This window comes from Oncorhynchus mykiss, chromosome 6, assembly GCF_057628025.1.
Source record: "Oncorhynchus mykiss isolate SJ-2025 chromosome 6, ASM5762802v1, whole genome shotgun sequence".
Taxonomy (NCBI): domain Eukaryota; kingdom Metazoa; phylum Chordata; class Actinopteri; order Salmoniformes; family Salmonidae; genus Oncorhynchus; species Oncorhynchus mykiss.
In genome coordinates this window covers 39,107,076-39,124,000 of record NC_143027.1, presented here as the reverse complement: position 1 = coordinate 39,124,000, position 16,925 = coordinate 39,107,076, and the positions used below count along the sequence as shown (strand labels likewise).

At 43.5% G+C, this 16,925-nt stretch overlaps 1 protein-coding gene across 7 annotated transcripts in view; it reads right to left on the bottom strand.

The window, feature by feature from the left end:
• The window catches only part of LOC110525909 (tenascin), a 109,511-nt gene that overhangs the window by 47,548 nt on the left and 45,038 nt on the right, over positions 1 to 16,925 (bottom strand). Inside the window, exon 1 of one of the 7 annotated variants that reach the window (XM_021606411.3) lies at positions 748 to 995. The exons of 2 other annotated variants lie outside the window; for them this stretch is intronic. The gene's annotated coding sequence lies outside the window, so the exon portion shown is untranslated. Of the gene's footprint in view, positions 1 to 406; positions 996 to 16,925 lie in introns of those variants that run through there. 4 more of the 7 variants (XM_021606413.3, XM_036980071.2, XM_021606410.3 and 1 more) reach the window with 4 other exon arrangements.

Sequence of the window (16,925 nt, the reverse complement as noted above, 5' to 3'; positions counted from 1 at the left end):
CAGTCTCAGAAGTGTCTGCTTGTTAAATAATAATGAAGGTAAACAATAAAAGATCCCACTTCGATTGATGAAATCTATCTAATTACAATCCACAGTTTACTATTTCAAAATATGTTGCTACGACAATAAACAGCAATTTCTCTGATGTGTCTATAGAATATTCGTTGATATCTACATATTTTGCAACAAATACGTAATTTCCTGTGAAGATTTAGAAACCAAAATCATGAAATTGATTGTATTTTCCAATTTGATACTTCTCTAATATGAATACAAGTCCACAGTCACAGTCACACTAACAATAGTCTTAAATGATCTGATTACACAAAACCTAGACGTCAGCACTCATTCTATTTCGAACAGAGCATCAAAGTGTTGCAGCCAGGTAAAGACAGGAGCAGCTTACCTTCTACTGAATTCACAGAATCTCTCCACTGGAGCTAAATCAATGTAGAGTTGGGCTCAAATAAATAAAACAAATGTTCTTGTGGGTCTGTCTTTGCCTTCTAAAGCAATGACAGTTATGTCATTTTCCTCTCTTTCTCCCAGTCACTCTATTCCTGCCACCTAGAGAGCCAGCCTGCTGATGCTGTAGCCAGTGAGAGAGAGAAAGAGAGAGCAGCCAGGAGATCTAGGGACTGAGTGAAAGAGAGACGGAGGGAGAATTCCCTTTCTCTTAAACAGTAGGCTCTGCGGTCAGACCCCACTCCTACCTAGCGCTCTTAAATACCCCCCCACCCCTCTTACGGGAAGCTGAGGAGTTGAAACGGGATGCCTCAAGGCTGGCTCCTGCTCGCTCACGGTACAGAGAGGGAGAGAGAGAAAGGGACGGAGTAGACGAAGTAGACGTAGACGGGGAGGGGGGGGGGGCATATTAGCCACAAAGTAAGGCAGCCAATGGGAAAAAATGAGTGAATGCAGGGTCACATTAATATACAATTTTAGACTTGAATATAAAAGAGAAATGCAGCTAGTGACTGCCTCTGCTTTATGATGATGATAATAATGGTGGTGGTGATGGTAATGATGATTATGATGATGCCAATCAGATCTTTGTCCTCTTATCCCTTCTCATCAACTACCTTCCCCAAGTATACCAGGAGACTGAAACCTCATACAGAGCGAGCCTGCTCTCCCTACAGTGCTCCACCAACCACACAGCCCTTGATTAGTGTGTGTTTAGATACAGCTTGCGTCCCAAATGCCACCCTATTCCCTTTATAGTGCACTACTTTTGACCAGGACCCACAGGGACCTCCATCTACACCCAGGTCTGGGGTGAATGTAACACTTCCTTCTTTAGGATCCACTACAAGTACGCCAGTAGAGCAGAACCCGGTGGATGCTGGTAGCAATTACCAGCCGTGAGCTGTGCTGCACTGAGCATTTAGTGTAAACAGACAGCCCCACTTCAAATAAACACAGGAACAACCAACGAGGACGAGGCAGCACCCAGCCAGAGCCAAAGCCATACTGCTCCCAGGCAGTGTCCCCTAATTCCCAGGGACTTCAAAAAGGGATGTGCATCAAAGATATTTCATAAGAGCCAGAGGATCCAGCATGGAGAATGGAGTGACCCGGCCTGCAGACTAATCGGGAGCTACAAAGGCTATGGTGCTGATAATGGTCGTGGTGCATGGGGGGGGGGGGGGGGGGGGCTTACCTTGTGGAACGTTTCAAGAAACCCTTTGACATACATTTTTATCAACCCCCATTAGCTTCCTTCTCCTCAATATATCATGAAATAGAGCTGCTGTGACAGAAAAACCTTGTCAAAATGTGGCATATTCTAATGGTGCCTGTCTCTGGATGTTCTCTGTATAAAACAATCTGAAAATGGAAGCACTTTCAATGTCTTCCTTCCTCTCTATGGCTGAATAACACTGGTTGTGTCCCAAATGGCACACTATTACCTTAATAGTGCACTACTTTTGAGCAGGGCCCATATGTCTCTGTTCAAAATAAGTGCACTATATAGGGAAAAGGGCGCCGTTTGGGATGCATAAACAGTGATAAGTATGCCTGGTGTGTGAGGCAAGGGACGTAGCGGTGTGTGGTGAGGGGAAACAGAGAGAGAGGCTTTCTCAGCAGGGGACATGATCCCCTCCTTGTTATTGAGAGCCAGTGACCAGTCAGATAGAAAATGTCCCTCTAATCCCATACAAAACACAATGGCACATACTGTATGTAGCTTGGCCGTTGGGTAATAAAGCATATTCCATGACTCAAGTGGCCTGATTCATTTTGCTTTGGCTCCCCTGAGGGTAAAAGAGAAAGAGGATCTAGTCTATAGATGTATAGTTGTGTTAACAATCAGTGCTTAGGTTATAATCAACGCCGTCATTAACTATAGGATGAAAAGAAGCTGTGGAGCCATGTCTAAGTATAGCACCTGTTTTAAATGAGTGTGTCTGTACACGCAGAGAGACCCTACGTTCCTGTGGAACACGTACTGCGACTCTCCATCTGTTCCTCTTCTCACCTTCCTGTCGCACTCTCCACTTCTCTCTCTCTTTCACCGCAGCGCAGTCAGGGAGGAGAGGGAGGATTCGCAGGGAATTGCAGTGGGAGCTTGACTACTCCCTGTTTGTCATGCTTCTACTCCTACCTCTGTCTACTGACTTTTCACAAAATGCATGGAGCAGAGTTTGATTTCCCTGCTGACGTGTGTGTGCGAGCGTATCCTTCCCTGTCATCCATTCTCGTAGCTATCCGGAACCAGACACTCGCTCAAGGGAGACAAAAAAAAAATGTATTAAGTGCAGAAGGATGTTCTGATTTAGATTGTCATTTAAATGTACTGTACTGTACATGTCTGATGTTTATCACTGCGACTTTAATTCTCCTAACCTGCTATGTTAATTCTCCTAACCTGCTACGTTAATTATCCTAACCTGCTACGTTAACTCTCCTAACCTGCTACGTTAACTCTCCTAACATGCTACGTTAATTCTCCTAACCTGCTACGTTAATTCTCCTAACCTGCTACGTTAATTCTCCTAACCTGCTACGTTAATTCTCCTAACCTGCTACGTTAATTATCCTAACCTGCTACGTTAATTCTCCTAACCTGCTAATGTTAATTCTCCTAACCTGCTACGTTAATTCTCCTAACCTGCTACGTTAATTCTCCTAACCTGCTACGTTAATTCTCCTAACCTGCTAATGTTAATTCTCCTAACCTGCTACGTTAATTATCCTAACCTGCTAATGTTAATTCTCCTAACCTGCTACGTTAATTCTCCTAACCTGCTACGTTAATTCTCCTAACCTGCTACGTTAATTCTCCTAACCTGCTAATGTTAATTCTCTGAACCTGCTATGTTAATTCTCCTAACCTGCCACAAAAGTCAAATCTGGGTTTTCATTTGACAAAAGCTGGATCCCTTTTAGCCATGACCACAGCATGAAAATGGCCAGCTAGTACATCTCTCTCCAGATCGACATTGAATAACTTGCTAGTACACAAGCCAGCCAAAGCAGCAAATTAGAATGAAATCAATACAGCGCTCTAGTCACTCATTTGTGGTGGAGCAGCTAGCTAGCCTTCCGTCTAATGTTAGCTGACAGAAAACATCATCTGGCGAGAGTGAGAAGAAAAACTAAGGCAAGGGTTGCCTGGAGCATATTTAATAAGGTCTTCTTGCCACTGTATAATTGGTGGCACTCGACTTGAAGGCGAGGAAAAGGACTCGGCGGGAAGTGAGACACTTTCTGTCAATGACAGTGAGACCTAATTATAAGATGGAGCCCCTGCAGCAATTCTGTGTGTCAAGGCAGGGAGGTACTGTAGTAGAGGCAGGCAGGCAGCAATAAGGCAGCTGATGGGGCAGACACACCACCCACTGAAGGTGCAGATGACCTGGAAAAACCTGTTTACCTCATTAAAATTGAATTCCCAGGTAATAATGGGGCCTGGTCACTTTGCCTCCCTCCCGATGTCTGTCCTTCATCTATTATGCACTAGCCGCTAGCTGGCATGGTGTGGGTTAAATCCTCAGGGAAGGTCAACCTGGACAGTAGCAAGAGTAGCAAGGAGCGGAGAAGTCCTGCAGATCCTCCAGTCTACAGGAACCCATGCTGCTTAATGCAGTAGTGAGACAATAACACAGCATTGGGAGGCAAGGGATGTGCTAGTGGATCTGTAAGTGGAGAGTGCTCAGCTTGGGTGAAGTGAGTGTGCCATTAAAATCAGACATCAGCACAATAAGCCCGTGGCTGCAGTAAGTTAAACAAGGGAGAAACCGCCTATTAGAAGGAATCCATAATTCATAACCCAGGGAGGGAAGAGACATGGCTCCAGGATAGGCTCAAGCAGAGCCACACCGTGAGCTGGAGGACAGAGGATCCTTTCTTCCTCTTTCACTGTTCAATGGCTCTTCAATCTCTATGAATGATGGACATTTGGCAAAAGCAAATACTGCAGGAATGACGGAAATACACAACTGGAACCAATTAGACAATACTCATTCATGAGCATTCCTCCGTGTGAAGAAATGGGATGATCAACACACAAGGAAAGTACTTGTTCAAACAGAGAGCCCCTGTCAAACGTCGATATTGAGTATCGTCTTATCTACATTGTTGGAAGCCTGGAGGTCTGATGCTGTGGGCCACACAAGCGCACACACACTTAGTTGTGATCAGCCTTATAAAACGCCTGTACATTTCCCAACACAATGACAGGACCTTGTGAGTTTACAGCCTCTGTGTGACCCCAGTAAGCAAGGACCTCCCACCTTCTGTGTTGCCACAGTTGGCACTGTGTCTACAGTAGGGGTGTGCCGACCTGGCCACGGGCTACTCGAATTCGTTATCGTACTCCGTAGACTGACCGTTGATAGTCGTATTGGATCGGTTTTAATATGCCTAAACAGACTAGATGTTGGCACATTCATAAACTCAAAAAAGCCGCAGATGAGGAGCAGGGTGCAGAGGGATGTGTGTGTGTGTGACTGTGTCGGGGCCGGCGTTATAGGCGGGCCTAAGGGGGTCCTACCGTACCTCCTTGCCCATCCAAATAAAATATAGAAATATTTCTAATTTATTTGACCGAGATGAGCGCCTAAAGAAAGACGCATCAATCTCAGATAAAGCGCCCGTGTGAGCCAGACAGCGCTCCGTAGTATGTGTAGATCATGTATCTGGATGAAAAGAGTATGGCATGACATACTCTTTCTGGCCAGACAGGATCAGATACATACATGTGCTACATAGAGTACAGGTCAAAAGTTTGGACACACCTACTCATTCAAGGGTTTTTCTTTATTTGGACTATTTTCTACATTGTAGAATAATAGTGAAGTCATCAAAACTATGAAATAACACATATGGAATCACGTAGTAACCACAAAAGTGTACCCCGTGAGGCTGGTTGAGAGAATGCCAAGAGTGTGCAAAGCTGTCATCAAGGCAAAGGGTGGCTACTTTGAAGAATCTCAAATAGAAAATGTTTTGATTTGTTTAACCCTTTTGTGGTTCCTACATGATTTCATATGTTTTATTTCATAGTTTTGATGACTTCACTATTATTCTACAATGTAGAAAATAGTCAAAATAAAGAAAAACCCTTGAATGAGTAGGTGTGTCAAAACTTTTGACTGGTACTGTATAGTAAGACAGATGGGCACTGTTTGGCTCGCTCGGATGCTTTCTCCAGTGATAGATTCAGCAGAGAGCAAGGAAGAGGTTTCACTCTTGCCAAAAATCTGTCCAGAATACATCCAATGTGTTTTTATGGGCATATTATGCAGACCTAAGCTTGTAGCTTGCCTTCCCGACTTTGGGACAACAACTCCTATTGTTAGGGCGGAGACATGGACATCTCGTCATTTTATTCAGATCTCTGGTTTCAGCCTCTTGCGAATTGGAAAGGAAAGTTGGCGATTGCACAGTGCATTGTTCGGATGCTGGCTTCCCCTAAAGTGAATTGATGTTTTGCCAAAATTATATAATTACTCCAGTGTAAAGACAGCATGACAAAGGATAATTAGTTTCTTTAAAAAAATAGCTGTGGATTGTTTCAAATCCCAAGTTTGTAGGCCTATGTCTATTTGGGAGGCCCACAATTTGGGCCGAGCATGTAGCAATAGTCCTAGCTGATTAAGTTGTGGCTGTCTGTGAAACGCTTCTAAAATACGTGTTAAGATAATGTTTCTTGAGTACAATATAAAAATGTTGAAACAAGAAGAAGGGGAGGGGTGTGTGGAGAAGACATGGCATGTGGCTCTCCAGAATACCTGTACTCAGCTCTCCAGAATACCTGTACTCAGCTCTCCAGAATATCTGTACTCATCTCTCTAGAATACCTGTACTCAGCTCTCCAGAATACCTGTACTCAGCTCTCCAGAATACCTGTACTCAGCTCTCCAGAATACCTGTACTCAGCTCTCCAGAATACCTGTACTCAGCTCTCCAGAATACCTGTACTCAGCTCCCCAGAATACCTGTACTCAGCTCCCCAGAATACCTGTACTCAGCTCTCCAGAATACCTGTACTCATCTCTCCAGAATACCTGTACTCAGCTCTCCAGAATACCTGTACTCAGCTCTCCAGAATACCTGTACTCATCTCTCCAGAATACCTGTACTCAGCTCTCCAGAATCCTCTCAGCTGTTTCCCGCCAATTCTTGCACATTCATTTTGTGAATTGTTTGCCCTTTTGATTGTATATCTATTTATCAATTCCCCATTACATATGTCACCAGCAGGCCCAGTAAATGTACCATTAATGATCCATTAATTGGTTACATTAATTTCTGTTAATTCATGTATTAATTACAGTCATTTAGCCTACCGTTCTCATTATCGGAGTGGAAACTTTGAGTTCACAACCTGCTACGCTTGTGAGAAACAAGTTTTGCTTTATTTCATAACCATCACTTATGAGTTTTGAACATTTTTTCATTGTCTTTTGTTTAGAGCACTCCATGTGACCAATGAGCATGTGTCTGGTTTCTCTCTAGGAACATACAGAGGGAGCTAGCGAGCCTGAGCACACATAGTAGTAGGTCGTACTTGGCCTGCTGCATGCATATGTAGGAAAGTTCCATTTGGAATATCTGATTTTGGATTCTCTTACCTCACCAAGTTCACCACTAATAAGCTGGGTTTCTCATTCATTTTTTTATTCACCTCACACAGTAAGTCAACAAGTCTGTTTGTTTTGTTTCCTTACATCCTTTGTAAATAATAATAGTTCTTCACAGTATTTGAATTTTTTTCCCACCACTCTCCCGGCCTAAGAGGCAATCCGTAATTTCGATGAAGACATTAATGAGCGAGCTAGGACAGACGTAGTCAATACAACTATTTGTTCAGCACTGTCACGTGTGCTCCCTCTCGGCCTCTAGGTCACCAGGCTGCGTTATGGCGCACACCTGTCACCATCGTTACGCGCATTATGACACTCACCTGGACTCCGTCACCTCCTTGATAACCTTCCCTAAATATGTCACTCCCTTTGGTTCCTTCCCCAGGCGATATTGTTTCTGTTTCATGTCTGTGTGCTGTTCGAGTTTCTTGTTTGTATTATGTTCCATTTATTTATTAAAACACTCACTCCCCGACTCTCAGCGCACATGTTACAGAATGATGCCTCACCTAAGGGAATCATCAGGGAGTGTTTTTTTGTTGTTTTGCTTTTATTTTGGAGGTGATGTCGGGTCCGGGTGCGAGAACCGGAGCTACCTGGGAGACCTTAGCCGGTTTGTCGGATTTCCATGCTTTGGTGGGTTCGACGGGTTTCCCTACCTCAGCTGGCTCGACGGGTTTTCATACCTCAGCGGAATCGATAGGCTCCCATGCCTCAGCTGGCTCGATAAGCTCCCATGCCTCAGCTGGGTGAACAGGTTCCCGTGGCTCAATCGAGGCAACTGGGGGGGTCTCAGCCGGTTCATCAGATTTCTGCATCTCAGCGGAGGCGACCAGTACACTCCTGATCCCCGGGATCGTCCCTATGGTTGTTGCCCTGCTGCTGGAGCCGAACGTGCCGGAGAGGGGGCACTGTCACATGTGCTCCCTCTCCGGCCTCTAGGTCACCAGGCTGCTCGTTATGGCGCACACCATACACTTAGTATTAATTTCTTAGCTACAGTGTACATATCTCTCTAGAATTTTACACAATTTATGCAGTAGCATACACAACATTTTTGGACTCATTCTGAGTTGGATGACCATTCAAAACTTATATTCCCAGTCAGAGTTAGTTTTTCCCCAAGGTGACGTAGTGTCCCCATGAGTGACAAAACACTGAGCCAATATCGGACTGCTTTTTTCCACTACATCACTGGATTCCTGCCGCAAGCTCTGGAGCATTACACCGGATCATCGCAGCTAGCTAGCTGCTACCGAGTGGCTATTGTGGCTAACGCCCTTGTCCAGAAGCAAGCACCAGTTAGCCTCGAGCTAGTCTCAAGCTAGGTCCATCTCCCGGCTATTAAAAGATGTACACCAACTACAATACCTCTCTTGCCAATTGACCTGGAACCTTTGTGGACACGGAGCCCCACTGATTCATCATGACTGGTCTGCTGGTCTGCTGATGTAATTCGGCCGATGTGCTCTCAACCGCCCCCTGCTTTGGATATCGGTGAAGACCCTTCTACTAGCCCCGGCCAGCTAGCTTCCTGAACACCGTGTCTCCCGCTCGCCTAGCGTAGTAACGACTACCGAACGTAGTCTATTGCTGCTCATTGGACCCTTTGATCACTCGGCTACACAGCTGATGTGTCACGCGGGACTAGGTGGGTGAGGAAGGAATCAGGCACAGAGAGTTCCACAGGGAAAAGGTACACTTTAATGCGGCACAAAATAACAAGCCCACAACACAGGGCGCGGACAATAATGTGGACCACCCAAAACACAGGGCGCGGACAGTAATGTGGACCACCCAAAACACAGGGTGCCAGGTCCAGAACATGAACACCTCTACCTAACGCACACACTTAACACAAATACAATCCCGCACAAAACAAGGGCTGGTACACATACTTTAAATAAGGAAGCCCATTAAAAGCACATACAACAGGACAAAGGTGAAACTAATAAGACAAAACAAACAGACAACGAAAAAGGGATCGGTGGCGGCTAGTAGGCCGGTGACGACGAGCACTGCCCGAACAGGCAGGGGAGCCAACTTCGGTGGAAGTCGTGACATGATGCCTGCTGGACTGTTCATTAACACGGTACATTGTTTTGTTTATCTGTCGGCCCCAGCCTCGAACTCAGGCCTTGTGTGTAGCTAACTAACCCTCTCTGCCCATTCATTGTAATTTACCCGTTGTTGTTGTTGTCTTAGCTGATTACCCGTTGTTGTCTTACCTGTTGTTGTCCTTGCTCTCCCAATCAACAACAACTGTGATTGCTTATATGCTTCTCTCTAATGTCAATATGCCTTGTATACTGTTGTTGAGGGTAGCTCTCATAGTTTTATTTTACTGCGGAACCCCTAGTCCTGCTCAACATGCCTCAGATAGCTCCTTTGACACACCCCCACACCTAGCTTAACTGGTGCCTCTAGAGGCAAACCCTCTCTCATCATCACTCAATGCCTAGGTTTACCTCCTGCACTTACCTGCACTCACAGCCTACCATAACTTTGTCTGTACATTATGCCCTGAATCTATCCTACGCCCAGAAATCTGCTCATTTTATTCTCTGTTCCCAACGCACTACACGACCAGTTCTTATAGCCTTTAGCTGTACCCTCATCCTACACCTACTCTGTTCCTCTGGTGATGTAGAGGTTAACCCAGGCCCTGTGTGTCCCCAGGCACTCGCATTTGTGAACTTCTGTAACTGTAAAAGCCTTGGGTTCATGCATGTTAACATTAGAAGCCTCCTCCCTAAGTTTGCTTTATTCACTGCTTTAGTACACTCCGCCAACCCTATGTCCTAGCCGTGTCTGAATCCTGGCTTGGGAAGGCCACCAAAAATTCTGAAATTTCCATCCACAATTACAACATTTTCCGTTAAGGTAGAACTGCTAAAGGGGGCGGGGTTGCAATCTACTGCAGAGATAGCCTGCAGAGTTCTGTCATACTATCCAGGTCTATGCCCAAACAGTTCGAGCTTCTACCTTTAAAAATCCATCTCTCAAGAAATAAGTCCCTCACTGTTGCCGCTTGTTATAGATCCCCCTCAGCTCCTAGCTGTGCCCTGGATATCATATGAGAATTGATTTTCCGCCCATCTATCTTCAGAGTTCGTACTGTTGGGTGACCTAAATTGGGATATGCTTAACACCCCGGCCGTCCTACAATCTAAACTAGATGCCCTCAATCTCACATAAATTATCAAGGAACCTACCAGGTACAACCCCAAATCTGAAACCATGGGAACCCTCTTTGATATCATTCTGACCAACCTGCCCTCTAAATACACATCTGCTGTCTTCAACCAGAATCTCAGCGATCACTGCCTCATTGCCTGCATCCGTAATGGGTCCTCGGTCAAACGCTCCCTAAAACAGTTCAGCGAGCAGGCCTTTCTAATCAACCTGGCCCGGGTATCCTTGAAGGATATTGACGTCATCCCGTCAGTAGAGGATGCCTGGTTGCTCTTTAAAAGTGCCTTCCTCACCATCTTAAATAAGCATGCCCATTTAAAAAAAATGTAGAACTAAGAACAGATATAGCCCTTGGTTCACCCCATCCTGTGGCGTTCTGCATTAGCATCGAATAGCCCCAGCGATATGCAACTGTTCAGTGAAGTCAGGAACCAATATACACAGTCTGTTAGGAAAGCAAAGGCTAGCTTTTTCAAACAGAAATGTTCATCCTGTAACACTAAGTTCAAAAAGTTTTGGGACGCTTTAAAGTCCATGGAGAATAAGAGCACCTCCTCCCAGCTGCCCACTGCACTGAGGCTAGGAAACACTGTCACCACCGATAAATCTATGATATTCCCAAAGATTAAAAAAGCTGCCACGGTCATCCCCCTCTTCAAAGGGGGAGACACTCTAGACCCAAACTGTTATAGATCTATATCCATCCTGCCCTGCCTTTCTAAAGTCTTCAAAAGCCAAGTTAACAAACAGATCACCGACCATTTTGAATCCCACCGTACCTTCTCCACTACGCAATCTCATTTCCGAGCTGGTCATGGGTGCACCTCAGCCACGCTCAAGGTCCTAAACGATAGCATAACACCCATCGATAAACGACAGTACTGTGCAGCCGTCTTCATCAACCAGGCCAAGGCATTCTTATTGGCAGACTCAATAGACTTGGTTTCTCAAATGATTGCCTCGCCTGGTTCACCAACTACTTCTCAAATAGAGTTCAGTGTGTCAAATCAGAGGGCCTATTGTCCGGACCTCTGGCAGTCTCTATGGGGGTGCCACAGGGTTCAATTCTCAGGCTGACTCTTTTTTTCTGTATATATCAGTGATGTTGCTCTTGCTGCTGGTGATGCTCTGATCCACCTCTACGCAGACGACACCATTTTGTATACTTCTGGCCCTTCTTTGGACACTGTGTTAATTAACAAACCTCCAAACGAGCTTCAATGCCATATACACTCCTTCCGTGGCCTCCAAGTGCTCTGAAATTCTAGTAAAACGAAATGCATGCTCTTTAACCTATTGCTGCCCGCACCGGCCCGCCCGACTAGCATCACTACTCTGGACGGTTCTGACTTAGAATATGTGGCCAACTACAAATACCTAGGTGTCTGGATAGACTGCAAACTCTCCCTACAGACTCACATTAAGCATCTCCAATCCAAAATTAAATCTAGAATTGGCTTCCTATTTCACAACAAATCCTCCTTCACTCATGCTGCCAAACATACCCTCGTAAAACTCACTATCCGACCAATCTTTGACTTCAGCGATGTCATTTACAAAATAGCCTCCAACACTCTACTCAGCAAATTGGATGCAGTCTATCACAGTGCCATCCGTTTTGTCACCAAAGCCCCATATACTACCCACCACTGCGACCTGTATGCTCTCGTTGGCTGGCCCTCGCTACATATTCGTCACCAAACCCACTGGCTCCAGGTCATTTATAAGTCTTTGCTAAGTTAAGCCCCACCTTATATCAGCTCACTGGTCACCATAGCAACACCCACCCGTAGCACACGCTCTAGCAGGTATATTTCACTGGTCATCCCCAAAGTCAACACTTCCTTTGGTCGCCTTTCCTTCCAGTTCTCTCCTGCCAATGACTTGAACGAATTGCAGAAATCCCTGAAGCTGGAGTCTTATGTCTCCCTCTCTAACTTTAAGCATCAGCTGTCAGAGCAGCTTACCAATCACTGTACCTGTACACAGCCAATCTGTAAATAGCACACCCAACTACCTCATCCCCATATTGTTATTTATCTTCTTGCTCTTTTGCACCACAGTATCTCTACTTGCACATTCATCATCTGCATCATCTTATTTCGCCTTTATGGCCTATTTATTGCCGTACCTCCCTACTCTTCTGCATTTGCACACACTATACATATATTTTGCTATTGTGTTATTAACTGTACGTTTGTTTATTTGTAACTCTGTGTTGTTGTTTTTGTCACACTGCTTTGCTTTATCTTGGCCAGGTCGCAGTTGTAAATGAGAACTTGTTCTCAACTGGCCTACCTGGTTAAATAAAGGTGAAATAAAAAACTTGAAGACTCATGAAACCATAGACTTACTGGTAAAATGCTCATGAGGGGGTACTTCAGGGGTACTCCGGACAGACAAAAATTCAGTTCATGGGACACTAACCGAAAAAGGTTGGGAACCACTGGACTAAATGATCCGACCAAAACATGCAAGTTGAAGTGATCGGGTGTAGGAAGCAAAGCAAGTGGATGGAGAAATATAGCTTCACTCTATCCAATCAGAGCAGCAGGATCAATGTACATCCCACCCTTCTCTTTACAGATAGGGAAACTAGCCAGTTGAGTTATTTAGACCAAGTAGCATCTCACACTTGATAGAAAGATGCGCGCTGGCACCCCCCCAAAAAATTGGGGCACAATCACTGATGGTGACAAAAAATACTCTGTCATAATCCAATGAGGACAATTGCCCATATCCATTACAATATATTTTTTAATCCAACTACTCAGCAAACCCCTGGCCTACAGTAGTTTTTCAAAATTCCATGAACTTTCAATAAATTATCTGGTTTTACAGAAATGATGGTTGCAGGGAATCTTCCAACCGGGATTTTGGGAAATTCCAGGGAATTTATTGAAAGTTCCCTGCATTTTGCAACCTTAGTCTACAGTGACTGACTGACCTCTACTTTTCATTACACAACTGCTGATTAACATCTCAGGGCTCAGGACACTTTCATGACTGGCTGACATCCATGACGCTCATACATACACTATATATACAAAGTATGTGGACACCACTTCAAATGAGTGGATTCTGATTCTTGTTGACAGGTGTATACAATCAAGCACACAGCCATGTAATCTCAATAGGTGTTATCTGAAGTGATGAATCACGCTTCACCATCTGGCAGTCCGACGGACAAATCTGGGTTTGGCGAATGCCAGGAGAATGCTACCTGCCCAAATAATGGTCTAGCGTTGTTTTTCATGGTTCGGACTAGGCCCTTTAGTTCCAGTGAAGGGAAATCTAACGCTACAGCATACAATGACATTCTAGACTATTTTGTGCTTCCAACTTTGTGGCAACAGTTTTTTGAAGGCCCGTTTCTGTTTCAGCATGACAATACCCCCGTGCATAAAGCGAGGTCCATACAGAAATGTCCACATACTTATAGTCATGTGGTGTATAATGCATGAAATCAACAAAAACTGCTCCATTTTCATTTCATGTCAGTGTAATTTACATTACAAAAAAAATGGTAACTGTAATCTGTTACGTTTCCAGCAAAAATATTGTAATCAGATTACCGATACTTTTGAAAAGATGATAACTTTAAAATTCAGAAAGGATCTTTGACATTTCTCTGTTTTCTCAATGACATTCAAATGAGCATTGAAAAAGGCACAACTTTAAGTTTGTTCCACCTGAGCGTGTCTGACCACCATGATGACACACCAAATGTGTTTGATGGATCCCGGAAACGAGCAGGAATGGGCTTTTGTAGGCTACATACACTCCAAGTCTTCCAATGGTGCGACTGCTGTCGGAATCCAAAGATTATCCAACTTGAATAAGCGCTTGGTGGTAAGGATGACAGTAGTGGTGTAGTCTACGGCGATACGGATATCGCTTATTATTATTATCTACATAACGCATTGATGTGAATGACACTGCTGCTCACTCATTGCTGCTCACCCTTACGTATTGTGGTTGTTGTGGATGGCTGTTCACAAATCTAAATGTGTATTTGAACCCAATAATGGTTCAATTCAAGAAGTTTAAGCTGCCTATCAATCATTGTTTTTGAAAACAGTGGACAGCCAGTGGAAAATGCACTCTTGCAACAGCTGCATAGTGCAGATCCAAGCCTATGGAATAAAAGTGGGGCTTTTATTGCTCAATCTAATTCATACTGATATATAAAAGAATCAAGAGGCTTAATGGACACATGCTAAAACTTGTACACTTCTGATTGACTTAACAGGGCAATCTGTAGTTGCTACATCCATTTTTGGACTTATATATTTTATATATGTAAACATTGTAAATGTTAACAAACACTGTACAGCCTCATAACAATAATGTTGATATCATGGATGGTCAGTCCTTGCATCCATAGCTCTGTCTATTAATCTGAGTGGTTACATTTCTCTAGGCCAATCCCTCAGCTTTTTACTAAAACAGAGGTGGGGCAACTGTTTTGTTATTGTTTCATCTGTGAATTTGCCCTTTAAACAGCTGCACATTATCAAGATCTCAAAGTGTCACCAACAAAAAGGTAAAAAATAGGCCTATATCAAATGCAGCATATGGTATTCATTTTTCACATGTAAATAGTCCTCCATGACAACAAAATCATAAACAACAGAGTAGGGCTGGCTAATAAGTCATGTGACGATAATGCTTATACGAACTCGAACCAAGGCACAGAGCAACACAGAAAGCAGAGGTATGGGTCAATCCAGAACTTTTACTTAGAGTTTTAAAAGAAACAAGAGCACACAAAAAAAAACGAGCCCACAGCAATGATACAGGCCAACTGAGGAACCTAATTAACCAGGCAACCAGGTGAACAGAGAAGGTAATTAAACACAGGTGAAACCAATAAGAAATAATCAAGGTAACCTGGAAACTAGAAAACGAGGTGCCCTCCAGCAGTAACCTAAGGAAACAACTCTCAAATGAAACAGAACCTGTGACAAAGTCCTTTGTTTTGGGGTCATGCTCAGGTTAAACAATTTGGCAAATCTATACTTCCATATTTCCAAGTCCTATTCTTGAAGATCAAGGGATACAACATTTATTGGAATGACTGGAATTCTGATAGACTTTGGTTTTTAACGTAAAGAGAATTTAATTGTATTATCATATGTAGTAGAAAACAATGAGTTAGAAGAAGCCTACATAACCAACCCATAAAGTAAAATGTAACATCCATGTATGGCCAGCTATGTAAACTTTAAAGTGATTTATCCTGCAAAAGATGTCGTTCAATTGGTAATATACATTTTTGTCTTCTTGTAACGCCTCTTAAGGGGAAAGTAATCTAAAAGTAACAATGTAATCAATTACATTACTGATTACAATTTTGGACGGGTAACAGATTACATTTAGAAAGTAATCTACCCAACCCTGGTTATGGATATGTTAAAATGTTGGTAGGTTGTATTAATAATTTCCCTGTCCATCCCTTGTATAAAGAGAAAAAAATTAAGACCAGTTTAACACAATCTGGCCTACATTTCATTTTTCAGTTCAGGGTGATTGAAAGGTAGAGCCTGTTAAAACATTAACAGCTGAATATGCCTCGATATATTTCTCTCTCTCAGCTCTGTATGTTTTTCTATTGGCTCAGATATGGCTCATTTTAAACATCAGGGACTGAGTGCCAACACCTCTCCCTATAAACAAACAAAACATGTAGAGACAAGTAAACCATTTCCTCCTGACTGGCTTCTGACAAAGGGCTCAACAGTGAATAGAGGGGTCTATGGAGCACAGATAGGGCTACTGAATGAGAACTTTATTGGGGGACTTTAAATGGGCTGATTCCTCTCCACTAATGGAGCCAATGGAACATATTTAACCTGCACACAGGGAAACTATGAACCAAACCTGACCGCTGATATTTCAAAGGGCAATGTTTTAATTGGACTATGGAATAAAGTAGTGCATTATATAGGGACTAGGGTGCAGTTTGGGCCGTAACCAGAGTGAGTAGAATGTGGCAATGTGAGCCACGTCAAAGCTGGGCAGTTGGGACCTCATGGGTAAAATGTGACAAGTGTGACCCCTGAGACCTGATCTCTGTCCAACCTCATCCCAGAGACGACAGGCTGACAGCCAGGGAAATACCACAGTCACACTGTGTCCCAAATGTCATTATATTCCCTATATAGTTTTGTACTTTTGAGCAGGGCAACATACACACAGACACCCTGGGACACAGGACAGCTCAGGCTAATAACATACAGAAAACTTCAGTTCATTTGATTGAATGAAAGACAGTACATCGAAAAGACAATACATAATTTTTAAGTTCCGCTGCCTCTCTTTTTCTCTTAATTGCTGGGATGACAAACTAATGTACAGATGACCTCTTGTGCACCCTATGCCATAGTCAACTCATCTCAGTGTTTTAATTATGAACATCTGATTTAAAAAAAAATTGGAGCACCCCCAGAGAACATTTTAGTTAGAGGTGCTGACTAACAGTGAATAAACTGGAAGTGGTAAAATAGTTGCGCACTTTTATTTTTATATATATATATATATATATAACTCCCAGTAATTTATTGGGTAAAACACCAACATTTTGGCATCACTGTCCCAATAAATTACTGGGAGTATATATACAGTCAAAGTCGG